Consider the following 17372-nt stretch of genomic DNA (forward strand, 5'->3'; position numbering starts at 1 on the left):
CTCAACATAAAAGAAATAATATTCTTTGTGCTATTAAAAATAAAACATATAGTAAAGATATTACAGTTATTTGGGTTAAAAGTCACATTGGTATCGAGGGAAATGAACTGGTTGACCAGCTTGCTAAAGATGCGACCCATGTTGGACTCTATATTCGCATATTTACATTGGAGGACTTACAACAACATTATTATAACAAAATTTTTATAAATTGGAAAGAAAAATGGAAAAACATAGCAACGAATTCAAATAATCAATATTATACTATCCACCCTACCTTGCCACAAGATGTTGACTATATTTTCAAATATGCAATGCCAAAGAAGTTAACAGCCACAATTACACGACTGAAAACTAATCACGGTGCATTCCCAGCTCACTTGGCTAAGTTAAATATTATCCCTTCTGGGGTGTGCTCATGCGATAATATATCACAATGTGACATCAACCATATTCTTTTTAAGTGCGATAAACATAGGTATGAAACAGATCAGCTGTATTCAAAACTATCAGAACTTAAAATTCAGACTCCCATAAACATCACCCATTTACTCTCCTTAGATAGTAGAGAAGTATACGAACTAATATGTAACTTTTTATTTAAAGTTGGTTACACTATTTAAAATCTAATATCTTACATTACAATTCTGTGGCTAAAGGACTAGTTTCCAAGCCAACTCACCAAACACACACACACACACACAACTTGGTACTAACAAACTCGTATTTTATTTATAGTACCTAAATTTTTTTAATTTTTTTGTCTTTTTTTTTATAATAAAATCATTGTTAGTGAAGCATGCGACATGTCAATTTTTCTTAAATTTAAAATTTTAGTCTGTCTGTACCAAAATATTAAGTATACAATTTTTATGACCCTGACTTCGTCTTCAAATATATTATTTTCAGCGACCCCTATAATAAATTATGTCTCGGTTAGAATATACAAAGTTCCCATGAACACTTGCACGGTTCTCTCTTAATCTAGTCCACTTCAAAACTAACTTACATAATCACTCTTAAAATTTTCTATCAGTATTGGCCATGATTAAAGTAAACGTGATGGGATATTCTCGTGGGAACCGAAATACCCCTTCTTTCAATTAGCTTGGCCCGAACTTATAAAATGAAATAATTAAACTTTTCTTCGCTCAGTCAGTTTTTAAGTCTCCTATCATGGATGCATTTAGAAATTAATGTAGTTAGTTTTGATCAAGAACTCACATACTATGTAATAAGTTGATCATCCTCTGCTTTTTTAATTAATTGTAATATTAAGAGATCCTTTTTTCTTGCACAGAGTTATACTGGAGACAATTTTTATCACCGACGTTTTACCGACAATCACTTTTAATGCCGACACACATATTCTCAGACCATTTTTGTCAAATTATCTACTGCAGGAGCAAAACACTTCCTACTAATGGGAGTTCGGTCCTGACAGGTATACTAATTAGTGCGAATTTGTCAGCTCCAAACAAAAACAGTTATTTATATAGTAGTTATAGATTAAATTTTTTTTATTTATCATTATAAGTGCATAAGAGTGTGTTCTCTTCCATCCTGTAAGTACTCTTTATTAAAATTATATAAAACAGAGTCATTTCACAGGAATTTCTTGTACTTTTCATAAGTCGATTTTATATAAAAACTCCAAACAAGTTTACTCGTTATCTATAACAACATGATAAAATTGCCTGTTGTAAAACAGGCGCGTATTTCAGGTCTAAATTAATTTTAAATTATAAAGAAAAGATGTTAAATCCAACTGACGGGATTTCTGACTACAGAAGCTCCCAAAAGGAAAACAATACTAAAACTTATTTATCTGCTGTGATTGAACAACAATTCCCTACCAAAGATCAAGCTATTATATTCCCAGCCATTGAAAACCTAAAACTTCAAGATTACCTGATTCCACTAGGAATGTTGATCGAGCCCAAAAATATTCTATTTTCCTCATGGCTTTCTAACAACAGAGTATGTATATACCTTGCAAACAAAAACATTGTTGAACATTTTATGAATAATTATGGAGGGTTTATCGAAATTAATAATCAACGAGTCCAAGCACGCAAACTCGTCACTCCAGCAGAAAGACTAATTCTGTCAAACGTTTGTCCCACCATTCCGCATGCTTTACTAACTCAAGAAATTAAAAAATTGGGCCTTAAAACCATGTCTCCCATGTCATTTCTCAAGATTAGTGCCGGTTTGCCGGAATTCAGCCACGTTTATAGTTTTAGACGACAAATTTTTATCACACCACCACTTTCCTCAATACCTGAATCCATATTAATTAATTATGACAACACCAACTATAGGATTTTTTTGTCACAAGACTTCTTGTGTTTTTTATGTAAAAGGCAAGGCCATACTTCAGCAAAATGCAAAACAATCCAAGAATCAGTTTCTGAAAATTATAACCAAACTCCTCACTCCCAAACATTTTCGCAATACATACCTACTCAAATGTTTCCAACTAACCCCTTAAAAACTCCAACCGTACAACCAATCATCAATATAGATACAACCCAGTCTACACAAAATAGCTCAAAACGCAGTTTGGAAGAAATAATCACACCTCCTCCAGCGCAAGATGCTGATTCATAAAACCCAAGTCTAGACCCGTTTGTTAAACCAAATGATGCTCCATCCAACAAACCAAAAAAAACAAGGAAAAGACACCAACTCACATACTCATGGAACCGGTAAAGGCATTCATCTCAGAGCAAAACCCTCCATTTATTCTTGATTTTAGTCAAATTGTCGATCTATTTGAAAATGTTTATGGTGCACAGGATCCAGTCAGCGTCATAAAAAACTACACTAACGATTTAGAAGCTTTAGTGAAAATGCTAACAGCAATATACCCTTACTTCAAACAAAAATCCATTAAATCTAGATGTACAAAAATAAGAAAGAACTTACTGATACATTTACAGATGACCTACTTGGATAGTGAGACATTAGAGACTGAAAGTGAGTTATCTCAGGGATCGAGTCATAAACTTCTGTAACAATCCCAAGTTTCAGTTTTTATTTATTATACACGGGCTTCTGTTCAATTTTGCAATGGAACATTAACGGTTTTTACAATAACCTTCCGATCCTGCAAATAATTCTGGGTAGATACAATCCAAACATAATTTATCTCCAGGAAACTAATTTCAAAAATGAAAAAATACAAGCTTTAAAACAATTAAAAAGTTACTGCAAAAATCGAACTAGCCAAAAAAAAGCCAGCGGCGGAGTAGCTATCTTTGTAAAAAAGTCAATTGAAACCACTGTAATTTCTCTTTAAACTAATCTAGAAGCAATTTGCATTAAACTTAACTCAAGTCCAAATATCTACGTTTGTAACTTATACCTACCTTCGACTCAGAAGCATTAACTGAACTGTTACAACAAATTCCCCAACCCAGACTTATTTTGGGCGATTTTAATGCCCACAACTTTTTATGGGTCTCTTCTACTATAAATACTAGGAGAAGATTGCTAGACGAGATATTTGAACAATCCAACCTTTCAGTCTTAAACGACGGCAGGCCCACTAGATTCAATATACAGAACGGTGAATTTTCATGTATAGATCATACGATATGCAAACTAGGTCTGACCCCACAGCTCACCTGGGATAGGCTAGACTTTTTATACAACAGTGATCACTATCCACTTTTTATTCATAATAACAAAAACCAAGGTGGACAGACATTTACTCCAAAATGGAATTTAAAAAGCCTAACTGGAATCTTTTTTTGAATTTAATCGAAAGCAGTATGACCACATTTAAAAGTACCCCAAGTATGGAAGAGACACTAAAGAACCTTGTTACCATTATCACAAAAGCAGCAGAAAAAGCAATAGGAAAGACCACATGCATAAAACAACGCAACCCTGTCCCATGGTGGAATCACGAATCAAAACAGCAGTTGAATCTAGCAAAAGAGCTTTTAAACAATCCAAGCGCTACAAAACTGCTGAGAATAAAATTGAATACAGACAACAACGTGCTATAGCCAAAAAGACAATTAGAAATGCCAAACGCCAGTCATGGACTCAATATGTATCAACATTAAATGCAAACACTCTCATGACTGAAGTATGGAACAAAGTCCGAAGAATATCCGGATTAACTAGCAATCAGAATATTAAAAGCCTCGAAATAAATGGAAAGGCACTTACTAGTGATACTGAGATTGTCAAAATCCTTGCTAACACATACAAAAACCGATCCAGTAATACTAATTATAAAAAATCTTTTATTAATTACAAACAGCAAGAAGAAAATAAGAAAATGAGCAGTATACCTAACACAAATGAACCGTTAAATTTACCCATTTCTCAATTAGAGTATACAGAAGCATTATCAAATCTCAAAGAAACTAGCGATGGCCCGGACGATATTCCTAGTATTATTATCAAACACCTTCCAGATAGCGCTCACAAACAACTTCTAAATCTGTTTAATATTATTTGGCTACAGCACAAATTTCCTGAAAAATGGCATGAATCCACTGTTATCCCTATACAAAAACCTAATAGTATTAAAACAAGTTCCGAGTCATACCGACCGATATCTTTAACATGCGCCATGTGTAAGTTACTAGAAAAAATTATTAATAATAGACTAAGATGGCAACTGGAGAGACAAGATTTAATTATTCCAGAACAAAGTGGTTTTAGAGAGCAAAGGTCAACCATAGATAGTATCATAGATTTAGAAAGTGGCATTTCTGAAGCACTCGCACTAAGACATAAATGTCTAGCTGTTTTTTTTGACATATCAAGAGCTTTCGATAAAGCTTGGCACGATTATATAATAAAAAAATTACATAGTTGGAACATCCAAGGTCACTGTTTCTTCTTTATTAAAAACTTTCTTCTAAATAGAGCTTTCAGAGTTAGGGCAAACAACACAACATCAGATATAATGTATCCAGAAAATGGCATTCCTTAAGGCTCGGTTATAAGTCCTACGCTCTTTATAGTGGCAATCAATGATATTCTCAAAAATCTAAAATGGCCTATAAAAGCACGCGTCTACGCGGATGATCTTGGTTTTTTGCAAAAGTAAAAATATACAAAATATATTTTGTCACACACAGAACTTAATACAACACTTAAAACTCTGGTCACAAAAAACAGGTTTCTGTTTTTCCACTGAAAAAACTCGTTTCTTCCTGTTTTCTAAGAAAAATATCACAAACACCCCCAACCTAAGACTATGTGATGAGAACCTAAAACGTGTAACGTCAATAAAATTCTTGGGCATGACATTCGAAGAAACTCGAAGCTGGAAACTTCATATAACAAATTTGATCTTATCTTGGCACAAGCGATTAAATCTTCTATAAACTCAGGCCAATTAAGAATGGGGTGCGGATCGCCAAACACTTTTAATGTTTAACAGAACATTAAGCAGATCAAAATTAGATTATGGATCTACTGTGTATTCTACAGCCAGTGATATATTTTCTGAAGTGTTATTTCATCTTTAAGGAAATGCCAATCTAATGTTTAGTTTATTTAACCTTGAGTTTAGCTGTATTCAGTGTTTCTAATTTTTTTTTTTTTGTCAAACTGTTACTCAATTATTTGTTATCGTTTATCTATCTGTCTTTGATCTGTTATTTCTCTATCATCTATATCTTTACATACCCCCAATGAAGCTTCTGACTTAAGCAACGTGGCCGTCGTTAAGTCTTGGTGAACTGTCCGCTTTTTATCATCTACTTTTATTGGCCTTTGCGTACAACCATCCTTTTTGAAAACCCTATTGTTTGGATATATTGGCTTTTCTAATATTTTTAATTTAATATTAGTAGTTTCTTAGGATTATTTACATATTACATTTAATAGGCTAATTTCGGTTAGTTTTTGCACTTACTACATTCGCAATTTTTAAACAGTAATATCTTAATTAATAACTTTGGTATCATTTGGCACATTTTAAGTATGCTGGATCCTAACCAGCATTGATTTATAAGATGTAGCAGTCTTTATTGTAACAATATGCCTCCATACTTTAGGAGTTTCGTGTTTATTTGGTTTTCTTCTGTTGCTGTTCTATTGTTTGATGCTCTAATTTTCTTTATAAATTCTTACAATATTATGTGGTAAATTATGGTATTTTGGTTTGTTCTTCTAAGTACACTTCTACACAATTGGTTATACTACAGATTCCGATGACTTTACACCAATTGTTATTCATTAAAAAAATAAAGGCATTAAATTGTTTTAAGTAGGCAGTATATTTTTTTTCTCCTCTGTTCATTTAGTTTATCATTATTTCAGGGTAAGTTTATCTTCCTTGAAAATAAATTTCACTTTCAGTATTATTTTTTTCTTATGGATGCTTGTGCGTTTGCTATTATGATATTCGTATTTCTTTATATTAATTCTATTTTATGTTGTCGATTTTATTGTTTTATTATTATTATTTTCTGCTTGACGTTCCAAACATTGATTTAAGCTTCTTCGGTAATGATCTCTTATACTCTCTTCTGGTAACAAATAAAGGTATAACCTTTAAATACTTATTTTTTTTTTTTCTTCCATCCACTCAGTATTTGAATTGTCATAGGGTTAGCAGGTAGTGGTCGTATTATAATGTTACCGCCGCGGTAGACATGAGTATTTTCTACTTGTCTTTGTAATTTTTTAATTACTAGTATAAAGTTTATTATCGAATTCTATCTTCAAGTACTGTGTATTTACGTATACCTTTATGTCTAGAAATTGTATTAGTAATTTTTAATTTATGCTCGGTAACGAAATGTTACATGTTATTACATTTGCTAACTACATTTTTGTAACGTGATTTGTAAAGATCGATCTATTTTTTCTTCCTTGTTACCTTCCTTTGGGAAAATAAATGCCAATAATTCTTATGGTATAACCTTAAATTTAAATGTTGATAATGTCTCATTATTTATGTATTGGTAACTATTTGTTTTAAGTGTCCACTTTTTCTGTATTAATTTAGCTATACCGTGGTAGACTTTTTTATTTCGATCGTTTTTTAAGTGAAGAATAATACATATACGCGAGTTACAAAAAAATAGAAATACCAAGGTAAACAGTAATACTAAGAGAGAATAAATAAATAAGCATATACTAATAAAACAAACCGGCTCACCCAATTTTGGTAAAAGATTGGATTTTAATTAGATATACATATAAATCGATAAGCAGGCCATCAATATATTCATAGAGATTAAATAGAGGGTAACACATATGTATAGTTGTTAGTTAACCTACCTTCTGTTAAAAAAGGTATCTTCATTTCTCCACCTTAAACAAAAATATCTATTTTAGAATATAAAGTTCTTTTACGACAAGAATAAAATGATGTAATTATAGTAACTTTTAATGTTTCATCATGCAGCGAAATCTGTATGATACTTTTGAGAAATAGTAAACCTTTATAAATTTTCAAAAATGCCTAAAGCTTTAGGAAGTTGTGCCCAGACAATGGTCATTTCTTTAATTACCTATTTTGAGACAGAACGTGACCATCAATCTATATTACTTCCGTTTGAAGCAGTAAGAGCGGTAAGTAATTATCTGTACCTCTTACTTATTTGTAAATAGTGATATAAAATGTTGTGTTATTTAATTTTACATTTTTAAAAAATCGTATTTCATTTTGAGTAAAAAGTGAGGTTATAAAGAAGTTCTTATTTTTAGAGAGTAGCAGCGGCGTTAGATATAAGCCTTTCCCTTGTAAATAAAATTTCAACAAATGCCAATGCTGGTGAACCATTAAGAAGCCCAAAGCAAAAAAGACAATGTTCAAAGCGTGTTGATATAGACAAATTTAACGAAATGACCACTCGAAATGTTATATACAATATGTACAAAAAAGTAAGTTTTTGGCTAATTTTACATATTAATAACCTTTAAAACAAATAATCATTTTAGAGGAACAAGGTAAATTACAAACACTACAAGCGAAATTAGCATAAAGTGATATTTTTAGTTATAGTTACCCAATATTGTTTTTAAAACACATATGTTTCGGCAACAGTATGTAAAACTAAAAAATGAAGGTCTATACGGACTTAAGTTACGGACAGTTTAAAAACCGTTTGACAAAACATATTGCAGTTTAATCTAATGTTTCGTTTTATTACTTTAGTATAAATTTACTGGTCTTGTAAAGTCATAATTCTCCGATTGATACTCATGTTGCAAACTAAGCTTCAATTCTTGTATATACATTGCTCTTAAAAAGGTTTTACCATTTCAGGCCCCCAATCACTGTGGAGCACACTTTTTAATACCTTGCTTTATCATATGAATTAAAAAACAAAAGAGAAGTCCCAAAGAAAATAGTAGAAGGACTTAATTCATTTATTGTAAAGGATATCTTATGAATACGTGTTGTTTTAATTTCTCATAATTTAAAATAAATATTTTAGTTCAAACTGATCTTATTTATCTAGTTTGTGTGTACATAAATGTTTCCTGACCAGGCTAATCTACTTCTGAGACCTAACTAACGCAGATCTCATTTATACGTTTACGATTTACTGCATAGAGACATATTACAATGAATTGCACACATCTAGTTTAATAGTGAATTTTCCCGCAATACCAAGTGTAGGTTTTGTTTAAAGAAGACTACATAAAGATACAAAAATTATTTAAATAAATCAAAATCGTAAGCTTAAATATCTGGATCTGGATCTGGTACGTATTAACGATAATAATAATACAAACAATAATCTCTAGAACAATAACCTAGAGAGAAAAAGAATCTCTTATTCAAAGAAGCTGAGGACATGGTTTTAAGCAAATAAAGATATTTCTCTCGCTGCTGTCAATAAAGTAAGAATATCCATGATGGTAGCCAATATTTGGTAACGAGTCGACACACGCAAAAAAAGAAGAAGAGTAAATAAATAACACAATTAATCTAAGATGAATAATTGCTGTAAGACAAATAATATATTCGATTAGACTAATTATTATTAGATTACATTAGATTAAATTATATTAGATTATATTAACGTTTATATTAGAAAAACCAATTATTGCAATACTCTACTAACACCAAAAAAGAACGTTTAAAAGCTTCCATTGTCATTATCTTAAATGAAAATCTCCTTTGGATATTTTAACTATTTTCATTTAAGCTTAGCTAACCAAATCGTTAAGCTTTTCGTTACTATCGTTTACTTAAATTAGCGCAATTTGTAATACCACGACTTCTAATTTTACTCGAAAAATACGTGAACAGCAAAAAGCTTTTATCCTAGTTTATGCTTGCAACTAGCTAATTGTTTCATGATACTTTGTTTTGTTTTGTATGATTGTGTCATAACTAAATGCATGACCTATTATATTTCGATTAATTTGTACTATACACTAGTCGTTTTTATGAATAATTTTTTAATTGAAGCGATATGTTACATTTGACGGCACAGATCACAGTCGATAGTTTTTAATGTTTCTAATTATATTACTTATCACGTCGATTCAAAACTGTATATCTTAATACTTAAGTGCTTGATTGTTCGAAATTTGCCAAAAAAAAAAAATGTTAATAGATCGCAATGTCAGGAAAAACGAAAAAACTTATTAAAAAATTTACATTTATTTCCAACGTTTATTTTCTTGGAAAAATGGGTATGTTGCCGGAAAGCATCATCACCGAATGTTTTGAGTCCACTGCTGAACATAGGCCTCCTGTAAATTATTCTATTGTTTCCGATCTTGAGCACCCCGAATTCGGTTGTGCTGAATGCGCTTAATGTCGTCCGACCACCTTGTTGGACGACGTCCTTGATTACGATTAGCATCGTATCTATACTAAAGTTCAATAAGCGATGCAGGGCGTTTAAACAGCGATAAACCTGTACTTTAATTAAAGGTGTTCAAAATTTATCTACTCGTTCCGATAGTAACAGTATATAATTAATACCACTTTATCAATTTTTTTTCTTGATTATTAGTTTTTTTGCGTAGCATATAAATTGTTGTAATCACAGAATACATAGTTAGTAAAAAATAATCATATTAATTAAATTAATGAACAATTTCAACGATTATACAAGTAAAAATTGTCTTGAATTGAATTGAATATTCAAAAGCTAAGCAAAATAACCATCTCTATTTTGCTGGTAAAATTGCTACTCGACATCGTCGGAAACTAATACAGGGTCGGTCCATATTTACTATTTTAGTAAGAGTTGTTTGTTGTGCGTTTTAAAACTACTTAAGTATTTATTTTTATCAGTTTAACGACTTTAAATTGTATACGTGATTACTGGTGTTGAAAACAAAAATGTTGTCCTTTGATTCTGCTGATAAATTAGTTGAACGTACATGGTTCGAAAATAAACCTACCTCGAAAACAAACAACAAGAAGTTTTCTTAGCGCTAAAGTAAAAGAAATAATTTCAAATAAATTTAAATAAGAAGCAATAGAAAATCAGTTTACTGGTTGAAAATATTGTAAAAAAAATGGTGAGGAAAGTTGGAGTTGGTGATCGAAGTGTATTTACGGTGATTAAGGAAATTTTTTTATGAGAACAAAATACACACTGTGGATATGGTTTTAACGAAAATGAACGATGATTCTAATTTGTCAAATTTTATGAAAACCACATTTTATAGACAATTTTAAAAAATTTGTTTTCGTTACCAACGCAGGAGAACATACGCCCTTTTTATTATGCAGCGACGACATTGTGGTGTGGCGACGAAAATATATTGAGCAGATAAGGACTTATAGAAAAGAAAAGCGCAAAATTTATTCTCTGAAAGAGACATGGTGGAACGGTGGGCATAAAAAATCTAAAATATGGGTAGGCACTAATCTCCTAAACAAACTTTTTTAGATGGATTAACAACGGGATTAAAAAATCCTTTAAGTAATTTATGAGATTCTACATATTTCAAATCCCAAAACTTACAAATACTTTAAATTTTTAATAAAAGGTAAAAAGACTTATTATTTGAAAGATTACTTGTCACATAAGCAGCGAGAATATGTTTGTTCCAAAACTCCTCTGAGCATTTAGTCAAATAAGTCTGATGGTTACTATGAAGAGATAATCATATCCATAAACAGATCAATGTTTTGAAAATTGGTGAAAATTTTCAATGGCTTACCAATATTAGAAGACAAATGCATCATTGTTCGTGACAACGCATCTTATGCCATTCTTGTAAAATACAGAAAATACCAAAAAGTGCATCTAAAAAAGCAATATCCAGAATTGACTCTGTTCCAAAAATTTGATCAACCAGTGACAAAGAAATGACAAAAACCTAGAATAAACTGGTTTTTAGACTTCCTCCTTGTCACTGTGGGTTAAACCCCATCGAACTCATAATAGTGCAGGAAAAAATACCACCTTAAAATTCTCAGATGCCATAAATCTCTTTTATTAGTCAATTTTATTACTTGTACCAGAAATATGGAGGGACTGCACTTTACATGTTAAAAAAGTAGAAAAGAAAATGTGGCGGCTGGAAAATATAATTAAAACACATTTTAAACCAGTTGTTATGAACGTTGATGATAGTTACATGTTATCGAGTTCATCAGAATAGTGTTTAAAACTAGTCGAGATCTCAAACGAATTATGAATCAGTGTGTATTCTTATTCCAAAAAATTAACCGTTTTGAAATATTTAAACTTTTTGATATCGTACAAACAATTATAACAAAAATTACATATAAAACTTATATTTTTTTTAAAAACACTTTGTATATAATTTTTTTCGGCCGGTTTTGAGATAAAAAAATAATTTCTTGGTCTTTTTTGTCCTGAATAAATAGTTCCTATTGACAAATATCAATTAAAAACAATTAGGTTCTTTGTCTTACATTTTTGCAAAACTAAAATATAATAGTAAATGCTGTCCTGTTAGAGGCCTACATGTGCTAATGTTTACGTACCCTGTATCGCTTATTGAAATTAAGTATAGGTCTCCATTCTAAAATTGTTTTGGTCCATCTTCTATCTCTGATTCTGTCAACATGTCCTGCCCAGTTCGATTTCATCGTTGTAATTCTTTTAATGGTATCCGTAACAGTAGTTTTTCTCCCAACTATTTAATTTGAGGCTGTCTCTGAGGAATGTACGCAACATCTCTTCATTGCTCTCGGTGCCAGTTGTATCTTATCGATTATTTTTCTGGTAAGAGTCAATGTTTCTGCTACATATGGTTCTCAATCAATATGCACCACTTATTAATTGGTAAACTATCAGTTGAACATTCGAATAATAATTAGCATAATACAAGCGAAAATTATTATTTTCTGATATGATTCTTTACAGGCGGATGGCAACATTGGAAGATGTACCGTAATTAGTGTCACTAGCAGGGCGATCTTGAGAATTCTTTTAACCTAAATAATCTCAAAGTTATAAGACAAACCGCAAACTCCAGCTACTACAAACAAATCACGAGGAATACTGCAAAATTTTTGTTGAGTTCGTCAATTATAGGCCGTATTTTGTGTAGTCTATCGTGTCCTATCAGAGGAAATACAACGAGATTGTCATTATTGTTAAAATGGAAAAACTCACGGATTTTCTCGCATCTGTTTAAAGTTATATTTATAGGCTCAAAGGGAAGACTATTTATTGTTTATATGTTTACTTAAAAAAAAGTATTTTTTTTTATTTTTGGTTTGGGTACATTTATTATATTTAAAAGATTGCTTTGCTATATGTTTAACTACTTTAGATATGTTCATGTTAGGTATCACGTTGATCGAATAGATTTTTATACATATAGTTTTTGCTATACTTCCACTTTCTTTTTAGCCGGCATATATTTTTGAAAAACTTTATATGGTGTTATCTTCGCCGTTAGTTTTTCTTGAACTCCTTTTGTCTACATCCATCACCGAGTTATTTATTCTCAAACTTCCTTTTTGAAAAATTTCCAATTTTATTTGCAATATATTAAATATTATTAGCTATATTTCTCCAAATTATTGTAGGAATTGCTTTCACGTTGCAGCTCATTTTTTATAATATTTTTGTCCTAAATAAAACTCCCTTCTCATCTTTTAACATCCACTGTTTAAATCTTTCTGGTCCTTTTAAATCTTTTATTTATGATAAACAAATATCCCCAATAAGAATGCTGTCTGTCCTCGATTATGTTTAAGATCTACTTAAACTAAGCGCTGTAGATGTGGAAAAGGAAATGTAGAGGTATGGAAATCCCTCTAAACGACACCACACTACGCTTTGCAGACGAATAGTCTTGGCTCAGAACTACGAAGATCTAGAATATATGACACGCAAACTTAATAAGAAATACCATAAATGGGGCATCGAAGTAAATATTAAAAGAACAGAAAACTTGTGTATAGGAGGAGAACAGCAAAATCCAATTTTGGAAGACCAATACCAACAAGTAAACCCCTCTAAAATGATTAAATATATAGGCATGCACAGAACCAATGAACGCAATTTAAATTAAGTGCTTAAACACAGAAATAACGAGACAAGAAAAGTCATTAACAATTGAACAGCATACTGGGGGATAAAAAAAATTCGGGAGAAAACAAACACAGAATCAATAATAGCATTGTCAAAGCATTGGCACATACGGAAAAAATATACGGCCAGTAAGGGAGAAAGCCATAAAGACTTTGAAAGCAACATAACTGGATTATTGGAGGAGAATGGTTGGTAAATCAAGATTAGACAGAGTAAGAAACGAGAGAATTTAGAAATCATGGGCGTTAAAATAAGAGAGGACATTAGAATCAGCCAACTAATGGACACATATAAAGAGTGAATGACAGCAGAATTAAAAACAAAACAATTATTTAACTGAACACCGAACGAAAGACGAAAGTTAGACAGACTGAAATTAAGTTGGAGAGAAGTCGACAAAGATAAAAAAAAGCTGGAGGAATAGAAGAGTACGTTTTCAATGATCAGGACCAATGGAAACCGGAAATTAGAAAGGCAAAAAAAGCTATAAACTGATTATTTATTTATATATAGATATATATATATATATATATATATATATATATATATATATATATATATATATATATATATATATATTAATGTTTAGTGTCGTAGCTTTAGAAAAATAATCTCAACGACTAGTAAGTTGTAATGACAATTTGAGATATGTTGTAAATATTTACACTTTTTTCTAATTATAGTGTCTTGAAGAAGGAATAAAAGAATTCCGAAAGCTCGACCAAAAGTCAAAAGAATGTTTTTATAACATCCCGGCCAAACCTACTGAATGCAGCCCTAATAAACTGTGTTGTTTATATATATATATATATATATATATATATATATATATATATATATATATATATACATATATATATATATATATATATATATATATATATATATATATATGTATATATATATATATATATATATATATATATATATATATATACATATATATATATATATATATATATATATATATATATATATATATATATATATATATATATATCGAGAAAAGGAGTACGACCGTCAATCCAAAATAAACTAAGGTACACTCGAAGAGTGGTGGGTTTTTCGGTCAAAGTGGAGAAATAAAAGACAAAGAAGGTGGCTACTTCATCTATTTATTGAAGACGTTTCGCTTTCTGCTCAGAAAGCATCATCAGTTCATCTAAAAAGAACAATATGAAACCAAACATCCATAGAGAAGTTACAATAAAAGAGTGTTACCTTACAAAGACATGTAGCAGTCAAAGATGTTAAAAATATAAAAAAGCTTACGAAACTGGACATTTAGAGTAAAGTTGTATAAATCAAATAATTGAAACTTGGTATAGTTTGCAATTTAACAAAATTAGCACAGCAAAAGAACATGTGATAAACATACACGTATATAAAAAAGTTATTATAAAAACTTAAGTAAAAAACATTAAGATTTATTTTAAAGTGTAAAGAACTAGAAAGATCATGAGAAAGCACTTCCAACAATTTATTTAATCAATTAGATTTTAAATTTAACTTTAGGTAACATTAAATTTTAAATTTAACATTTCCTTTCATTGTTTGATTTCTTAACGACAAGTTGTCAACCAAATTTATCACATTTTTTGAATATACCGCCCTATTATATAGAGGTTGGTATTTCGCCTTGCTGTTCTTGTCATTTTGACCTCAAGGCCATCTCTATTCACGTTGTTTGCGTGGGTGTTAAACCTGTAAATTCATTTATCGGCGAGACTCAGTAAGCTTAAGACTGGTAACTTCATTTTATCTTTATACTAAATTAATTTAAATAACTTATAATGTTACCTAAAGTTAAATTTAAAATCTAATTGATTAAATAAATTGTTGGAAGTGCTTTCTTATGATCTTTCTAGTTCTTTACACTTTAAAATAAATCTTAATGTTTTTTACTTAAGTTTTTATAATAACTTTTTTATATCCATGTATGTTTATCACATGTTCTTTTGCTGTGCTAATTTTGTTAAATTGCAAACTATACCAAGTTTCAATTATTTTATTTATACAACTTTACTCTAAATGTCCAGTTTCGTAAGCTTTTTCATATTTTTAACATCTTTGACTGCTACATGTCTTTGTAAGGTAACACACTTTTATTGTAACTTCTCTATGGATGTTTGGTTTCATATTGTTCTTTTTAGATGAACTGATGATGCTTTCTGAGCAGAAAGCGAAACGTCTTCAATAAATAGATGAAGTAGCCACCTTCTTTGTTTTTTATTTCTCCACTTTGACCGAAAAACCCACCACTCTTTACCTTAGTTTATTATATATATATATATATATATATATATATATATATATATATATATATATATATATATATATATATATATATATATATATATATATATATATATATAATGTTTTGGATGGGTTGGAGTCAATAAAATGGCTATTGGTTAACAATTTTTTATCTCACATTCTCATAACATTAAAATATTGTGTAGTGAAAGTAATAAATTCAAAAGGACTTTTTTGGAAATGGTATGTATTAGTAAAAGTGATAATAATTTAAACAAAAGATCAGAAATTCAAAATCTAAGTAAAATTTATAATTATGTTATTTCTTTGTATAATTTTCCATATATTTGTTACATTTTTTTAAACATCTATCAATGGAGAATAAATCTTCTTCTTTTTTGTTATTGAACAAAAAAGAATTTTTAAACAAAATTTTATTTTTGGCAATATAATTATCAAAAATAAAAATTTTAAGTTGGCATTTATGACATTGAGGCTTATTTGTAACTGGTCGCTATTTCTAACTTATTTAGAAATTCAATAGTATTTATGTTAAGAAACTTTTTCAAAATTATATTAAAATGTCAGAGAAACATTTATTAGATAAGAACATTTCTATATTAATTCTTTTTGAAATATGTTAGTAGCAATTTTATTAACCAAACTAATTTTATTTGGTGAGTTAACAAAATTTTTTTTTTCTTTCTAGTTCAACTTTGTAAGATATTTTGTATTTTTTAGCAGCTCTTGGTAATAATTGTAAACACAGTTGAAAGCTCGAGATAAAAAATAGTTAACCAATAGCCCTTTTATTGACTCCAACCCATCGAAAACATTTATATATTTTTTCCAAACGAGTCACAAGTACTTCTTTTTTCTTACTCTTTTATATATATATATATATATATATATATATATATATATATATATATATATATATATATATATATATATATATATATATATATATAGAAAAGAAATTTAATCTTTGCAGATTAGTTAAATAGTAAACTCTTAAATATTGGGGAAATCTGCAAGAAATACTCTAATGGGTATCAATTGTTTCGCCGAACGTTTTCGCAAAAGAGAATTAATTTGGCTTCTTCAGGGCTGAAAGAGAATAAATTATAATTAGCTACCATATATTATCTATTAAAACATTATTGATCTTACCGTAACTTAGAATTGTAGAGTTAGAATATTAAAAAACTTTGCTAGTAACATAGTGGTGTTTTTTGTTACTATGTGCAAAAAAAGTTTTTTTATAAGGATTGAAATGTATGGTAGCTTCGAACTTGACACGTAAAGGCTTACCCAAGGTTAATCGAAAAACCCAATGCAACTACATTTAAAAGGAGGTAATTCTTTGAATTGTCGGCAATAACTAAATTTTTTTATTATTAGGTTAGTTATTAGATTAGTTATTGCCGACAATTCAAAGAATTACCTCCTTTTAAATGTAGTTGCATTGGGTTTTTCGATTAACCTTGGGTAAGCCTTTACGTGTCAAGTTCGAAGCTACCATACATTTCAATCCTTATAAAAAAACTTTTTTTGCACATAGTAACAAAAAACACCACTAAGTTACTAGCAAAGTTTTTTAATATTCTAACTCTACAATTCTAAGTTACGGTAAGA

At 29.9% G+C, this 17372-nt stretch overlaps 1 protein-coding gene across 2 annotated transcripts in view; it reads right to left on the reverse strand.

Moving 5' to 3' along the window:
* The window catches only part of LOC140441434 (5-hydroxytryptamine receptor-like), a 2088213-nt gene that overhangs the window by 1482878 nt on the left and 587963 nt on the right, over window positions 1–17372 (reverse strand). For both annotated transcript variants that reach the window (XM_072532163.1, XM_072532164.1), the window contains one exon: window positions 7264–7296. The gene's annotated coding sequence lies outside the window, so the exon portion shown is untranslated. The remainder of the gene's footprint in view (window positions 1–7263; window positions 7297–17372) is intronic.

Source organism: Diabrotica undecimpunctata, chromosome 5 (genome assembly GCF_040954645.1).
Source record: "Diabrotica undecimpunctata isolate CICGRU chromosome 5, icDiaUnde3, whole genome shotgun sequence".
Classification (NCBI taxonomy): domain Eukaryota; kingdom Metazoa; phylum Arthropoda; class Insecta; order Coleoptera; family Chrysomelidae; genus Diabrotica; species Diabrotica undecimpunctata.